This window comes from Mangifera indica, chromosome 18 (assembly GCF_011075055.1).
Source record: "Mangifera indica cultivar Alphonso chromosome 18, CATAS_Mindica_2.1, whole genome shotgun sequence".
NCBI lineage: Eukaryota > Viridiplantae > Streptophyta > Magnoliopsida > Sapindales > Anacardiaceae > Mangifera > Mangifera indica.
This window is the reverse complement of record NC_058154.1, coordinates 7,745,071-7,752,619: the sequence shown is the minus strand read 5'-3', so window position 1 is coordinate 7,752,619 and position 7,549 is coordinate 7,745,071.

Genomic DNA, 7,549 nt, shown 5'->3' with positions numbered 1-7,549 from the left:
AGTTTTAAATATATATGTTCAAATGTATATGTGTTTATATATTTCTATTTATAAATACAAAACAATTACAAAAGAAAAACAAAGAGATATATATATATATATATATATATATATATATATATATATATAAAGAGAGAGAAAAGTCAAAGAAAAAAGGAAACTTATACCTTTTCCTATTATCTTCAATCTCTTGTCCAGAAAAAGAAGCCTTCTTCATGCTTTTTCTTTGTTTTTAGAAGGAAAGTGGATGATTTGAAGGGTTTTGAAAAAAAAATAAGGATAGAAAAGAAGAGGAAACACTTTTGAAGCCTTGATAACCAAAAGATCTCTTTCTTTTTCCCTTTTCCTATGATTATATATATTGGATGCATGTTATATGAAGATGTTAGTGTGTTTTAGTGTTGATTTAAGGTGGTTTTGGTGATCAAAGAAGGAAGACAAAAAGGAGGAAGCCAATTTAGCAAAGATTGACTTGAAATAAGGTAAAGGGTATTATACTTAGTATGTTTCATGTTTTATGCTTTTGATTCCTTAGATCTATGTTATAAATGATGATTTTGAAGTTGAAAAATGTTGTTTTCCCATTTGAGGTATCTATGTGTGTTAGTTTGTTTATGGCAGAGAGTTGGATGATATTTACCATTTTGCCATTGACTTCGTCTCATGTTTTGATTGCCTTATTTGATGAATAATGACTGCTATTATAGCTTGTTGGAAAGCTCTTTGAATCCTCTATTTAATGAGATATAACTTGTATGAATTAGAGACCATTTGGACTGTTAAATTGTATGAACAAAAAGACTATCTTACCAAATAAACAGTAAATACAGTTTTTTGCCAATGACTTCATCCCACATTTTGGCTGCCTTATCTGATGAATCATGAGTGCTATTATAGCTTTTTGGAAATCTCTTTGAATCCTATTTTTAATGATTTATAGATTGTATGAATTAGATACCGTTTGGACTATTAAATTGCATGAACAAAAAGATTATCTTACCAAATGAATAGTAAATATAGTTTTTGGTCACTGATTTCATCCTACGTTTTGACTGCCGTATTTGATGAATCATGAGTGTTGTTATAGCTTGTTGGAAATCTCTTTGAATTCTTTTTTTAATGATATATAGCTTGTATGAATTAGAGACCGTTTGGATTGTTAAATTGCATGATGAAAAAGACTGATTTATTAAATGAACAGTTCCGTGAGTAGTGATTTACAGTTTTGGAAAGAAAGAAAGAAAGAAAAGGAGGAGAAAAAGAAAAAGGAGAAAGGAAAGACAGGAGAGGAAAAGAAAAGAAGAAGAAAAGAAATAAAAACAAGAAAAAGAATTTGGGGCTCAAGATTCAAGGGTCGTCCTAAGAATATAGTCTGGTAGGTTGTGGATAGTTTTAGATGGAAATAAGATTAGTAAGATATAACGCACGTATACATGCTATGAATTATAAGGGGGCACTTTACATTACACCGCCCATAGTAGGGCATGTTCGCAATAGGACACATTCGTAATAGGATATAGACCCACAGTAGGCTCCGCTTACAGTAGAGCATGCTCATAGTAGAGTTTAATTCAGATTTAGAAATTATGTAGTAAGAGAAAGGAAGAGAGGTCGAGCTTAGAAAAGTGTCAAATCCCTATAGTCAGCTTCTAAAAAGTATCAAATGGATATCAAATGGGACAAAGTATGACCCAAATAGTAAAAAATGAATTAGATTATCCTTTGGATTCCTTATGAAGGTTATGATGTGAGATTGAGTGCCGAGAGCGAGTTAGAACAGGAAAGGAGATAGTTTACTTCATTTTTTCCCCTTACTGAGTATTCTTATCTCTCACTTCCTTTTCTTTCATGATTGCAAGTACAGGTGATCATGGTAATTGCGAGGTAGAATTAGGTCAGTAAAGATAGATCTGGCTGGAGTAGGTTATCTCTGGTTCATGTTACATGCATACAATCGCATGTCTTGTTGACTTTTGACCTTTTAGAGATGGTTGTACAGTTGTATATGATTACTCCATGTCTTCAAATGCTTTCAGATGAGTTTTCATATGAGATATATGCATCTTTTGTTCACTTCCAGATTTTTAGTTTTCTTAGAATAATTTCTAAATATTTTAGTAATGAGTTTAGTTTAAAAGAGTTTTTTTTTTTTTTTTAAATAGATGTTCTGGATATTAATTTGTAATATTTCTCCTTCGGAGGGTAGTAATTCTAGGGAGGGATGTTACAACTTACCTTTAGTCTAATATATTCTCTATAACACTCATCTTCAAATACATACCCTTATCCAAAATATACACCCAAAAAGATGTGTAGACTTAAAACCTTCTCTCTTGAATGCACAACAATTAATAATAGACATGCAAGATAAATAAAATACTCTTAGTATCCAAAAAATGTATTAAATTGTTTAAGAACATAACACAAATCCAAATGTCTAAAATCCAAAACTCATAAGTCGAAGTGCATAAACAAACATGAATAAACCCAAATACATAATTATAGTCCAATGGGTAAAATGACTAAAATATCTCTACCTCATGTATTGCCTTAAGCTAACCCGATGGCTCTCTTATCGCTGTTCTGCTACTCCACAATAAGTAGGTGACCTCATGACATCCCAATATATATATATATATATATATAAAATCAAAATGTCATGTGTCTTTTATTTAATCCTCTTATGGTATTTTAGATGTTTTTCTAGCATTTTGAATACCTATATGAGTTATTTCGGTGTCCAGTGCCTAATCTCCCATGATGGTGTCATCTTAGATAACTAATACCAAACGATGTATATCGACATCCTGGATGCCTAATAGATTTGTTGGTTAGACTTCAGGCTATGGATAACATATTATAAGAAGAGTAAAGCTTTGGGTCTCTCCCAATATCATACAAGAATCCTAGATGCTAAGATGCCTAATGTTAGTGTGTGCACGAGTATCCTAAATGTTAAGGTGTCTAACACTAGTACATAATCATAAAAAGGATATCAAGGTCACATAGATTAGCTCTAATACTTTCATGACCACACTTCACATAGCTCGGTGGGTCAAAATAATATAATATAGTGTTTTCAAATTTGACCTAGAATCACTTTGATCGAGGTTTGTGTCATTGTCCACACAATTAGACACACCAAAATTATCATTTATGCCATCTTTCACATAGTTTGACACACTTATCCAATTAACATCTCATATTGCTTTCATTAGGGCTCTGTTATTCATATCTGCCTTCGTTAGGGTCTTATTACTTATTTCCTCAAAATCATCCCTCATAAGGGTAAAACAATTATTTTTATAATGATCTACAAGTATAAAAACTTCATACTAGCATTACTAACTTCTTATACCTTTACTTTCAAATTTTCCCAAATGAACATGGAGATGTACCATACATACATGGGGGGTGCACTTATTCCACATACGCGACAAGGCAATGAAGTAACATTGGCATAAAAATCCAGGGTGGCATACACGATAGTATGTCCATATCACACAGACATGTATCAATTCCTAAATTAACATTCCTGTGGCTTCAACCTAACACAAGGACTATTCATTCTCAATTATACACGACCACGTATCCCTTATACACGTGCATGTAAAGTTAATCTGCAAAATGTGATTTTGCTTTAACGATGATTTTTGACCACCAAAAACTTAAACCGAGGCACTTAATTATGCACCAATTGTATCAAGTCTATATTCATTACAACTAATCATCATTCACACTTTCATACATACCATAATCTATGCGTCAAAATCTAAAAACATTAAACCATCTTCATCAATGACAAAAAACCTTCTTTTCACACATCTGTAGTTGTCGTACACATATATACTTTCATGATAATGTAATACCAGAACATAGCCACCAACCAAAAATACAAGGACAATATGCCTCATGACTATTCTTATTCATATATTTTTCCATGTAGTTAGTTAACTCGACATTAATCTTAGGGAATAATAATATAAACATGCATACTTATAATTGCATCATCACATATAAGCCCTAATATTAGTCATATAATCATAATCACATAATCAAATTTTAGTTTGTAACATAACAATTATAATTTCACAGACTGGAAAGAAGAGAAATCATTTACTTATCTCTCTTCCATCGTCGAAATGATCTTCATGTAGCGTAGATTGATTGTCAAGGGGTCTATCTTGAGTCCAAGGCTTCTAAGGTCACGAATTCCCTTTCATTCTCTTTGTTTGGCTAAAAGAAAGTATCAAAATAATTAGCCAAAATGCATCTGGGTTTTTTATTTTCACTACAAATTATGACACACAATTGTGTACCTTACCATATACAGGCATGTATGTCGTTACCCATTAATGACAATTTTTGAAATCATTGCAAAATTGATCTTAATCCAAAATTCAAATATATTAACTATACACAAACGTGTACTCCAGTATACAAGGGCATGCATATCTCCCATATTTAGCCAAATTTCTTGCATCACATAGAAAAAGATGATTTAACCCTTACTAAAACATGCACGGGTGTGTGATCTTCCCATATGGCCATTAAACCCCAAAAATACTTAAACACAATTAAAAAGACATATTTAAGAGATAAAAAGACTAAATTAACCTTGGGCATACCTGTGGGCTATTATATTTCTCTCCTCTTAAAAGAATTTTGTTCTAAAAATTTACTAGAACATCTGTGGGAACCTTTGCCTTATATCATACTTCACTTCCTAGGTGATCTCTTTGACCCGATAATTCCTCTAAAGAACCTTAACAAGTGGAATTTGCTTATTTCTAAGTTGTTTAACCTATTTATCTAATATCTGAATCGAACTTAACTATGAAGAAAACTATATCACCTACCTCTAACTCTAAGTCTTATATCCTTTTATCAGCATAACTCTTTGGCAATCTTGGGTCTGTTTCATCCTCTCCTTAATCAGTCTCACATCCTCAATCATTTTTTGAGTCATCTTTAACCCCAAAGCCAACTTTAAGGTGTCCCTCTCCCCTATCTCATCCTAATAAAGTGGTGATCTATACTTTCTTCTATAAAATGGTTTACACGAAGCCATCTGGATGGTTGGTTGATAACTGTTATTATATGCAAACTCTATCAGCACCAACATATCAATGCAACTCACTTTCTGATCAAAACAACATGCTCTCAATATATCTAGGATTACCTGATTCACTTTCTTGGTCTACCCATCAGTTTGAGGATAATAGGTGGTACTAAATGCAATTTTTATAGCTGTAGACCTTTATAAACTCTACTAGAATGCTGAAACAAATTTTATGCCTTTATTCGACATAATTATCTTGGGCACACCACAGAGTCTTGTAATTTCCTTGACATATATCTGACCTAACTGATCAGTCCTGGTGTTATCCCTAATTAGGATAAAATGTCCTAACTTGGTTGAATTATCCACAATTACCTATAAGACATTACATCTACTTTTAACCCTTAACAAACCAAATACAACATCCATATATATATGCTCATATTTCTATCCAGGATATTTAAAGGCTACAATATATCTAATGCGGTATGATGCTAAACCTTAACTTGCTAACACACCAAACATTTGGTAATAAACTTGACCACATTCTTTTTCATAGCAAACCATCAACATGACTTTCTTAAGTCTTGATACATCTTTACATTCCTAATGTGGTTAGTACAAAGGGAACCATGAACCTCTGTGAGGATCTTATTCCTCAAATCATCAATATTGGAAGCATAAACCCAACCTTGAAACCTTAATACATCATCCACAATATTGAACTTTGACTCGATATATCTTTGTCTCATCTAACTACACCATTCATCTCTAATTAAGTTGTAGAGATCTAATCTAATAAGGTCGATTAAACCTTCAACCTAACCATTAACCTAGTGACCAAGTCTATCTGATCTTTCACCAACTTATGTTGTAACTCTCCACAAGTAGTAATCTAAGACAATATCACCTTTTGACTCAAGGCATTAATTACAACATTAACTTTCCCCTGGTGGTATTTGATATTACAATCATAATCTTTTACCAGTTTTAACCACCTTCTCTGTCTTATATTCAACTTTTTCTTGGTGAAGAAGTATTTCAAACTCTTATGATTTATTTAAATGTTGCACTTGACTCTATACAAATAATATCGCCAAATTTTTATGTAGACATAATTGCGATGAACTTCAAATCATGAAGATGGTACTAAATCTCATAATCCTTAAGCTATCGAGAGGCATAAATAATTACCTTTCCTCTTTGCATCAGCAAAACTCTTAAACTTTGGTGAGAAATATTTGTATATAAGTCATATTTTTTACCTTCTATTAGTAATGCCAAAATAGGGATCAAAGTTAATCTCTTATTCAGTTATTGGAAACTTAACTCACAAGCATCAAACCATTTGAAAAAAGCATTATTTTGATTCAACTTAATCAATGGTCAAGCCAACCTAGCAAAACCCTTTACAAACCATCTATAATAACCCGCCAATCTAAGAAAACTTTGTACCTCATTTAAACACAATCTTAATCTTACTTGGGTGCACCAAGACACCATCAACTGATACTACATATCCCATAAATGCCATATGATCCAACCAGAACTCATATTTGAAAATTTTGGCATACAATTGCCTATCTCTTAATCTCTGAAACACAAACCTCAAGTATTGTTCATGTTCCTCCCAAGTCTTGAAATACACTAATATGTCATCAATAAAAACCATTATGAACTTCTCGAGACAATTTTAGAATACTCTATTCATCAGATTCATAAAGATTGTTGGAACAATAATCAAACCAAAAAGAATCACCATAAACTCATATTGTCCATATCTCGTCCTAAATGCAGTCTTTAGGACATATTTAAGAGGTAAAAAGACCAAATTATCCTTAGACGTACCTATAGTTTATTACATTTTGTGTTTGAGATTTTCTTTTTCTTTGATCATATATATTCTCTACCTTGGGTATCTTTCTTGTATTCATATCAAATTTTTCCCTCGAGTATCAATCTCTTAGGTATTTGTCACATCAATCTTATTCCTTACCTTATGGATCTATCTCATGTTTTTATCGAATCTTTCCTTTAAGTAACTAATCCTTCAGTTATCTTTCGGCACTTTATGACCTTAACTTATATTACAAAAATAAAAATCTTAAATACATTATTGGAAATCTAATAAATTCTAATTTGTGTACATCTTTCATGTAACCAATTTACAACTGTGTTTTTCTTTTGATATACGGTGTATCGTTGGCTATATCCAAATGTATGTATCAATAAGTTGATGTACAATTCTCTCTAGTCCAAATTCAGGTATACATCACCAAATTCTATTAAGGTTCGTTGTGCTTTCCTTATCACACTCAAAACTTTATTTTAAAATATATATATGGTGGTCGCATAAAGAAAATTCATAAAAATCAAATCAATGGCTACATAAAGCAAATCTTATGTTTACATTTCGATGAGACTTTCAACCAAGTTCTTGGCCAAAAATCCAGTTTGTAAACATGACCTGAACTTCTCGTATTCAAA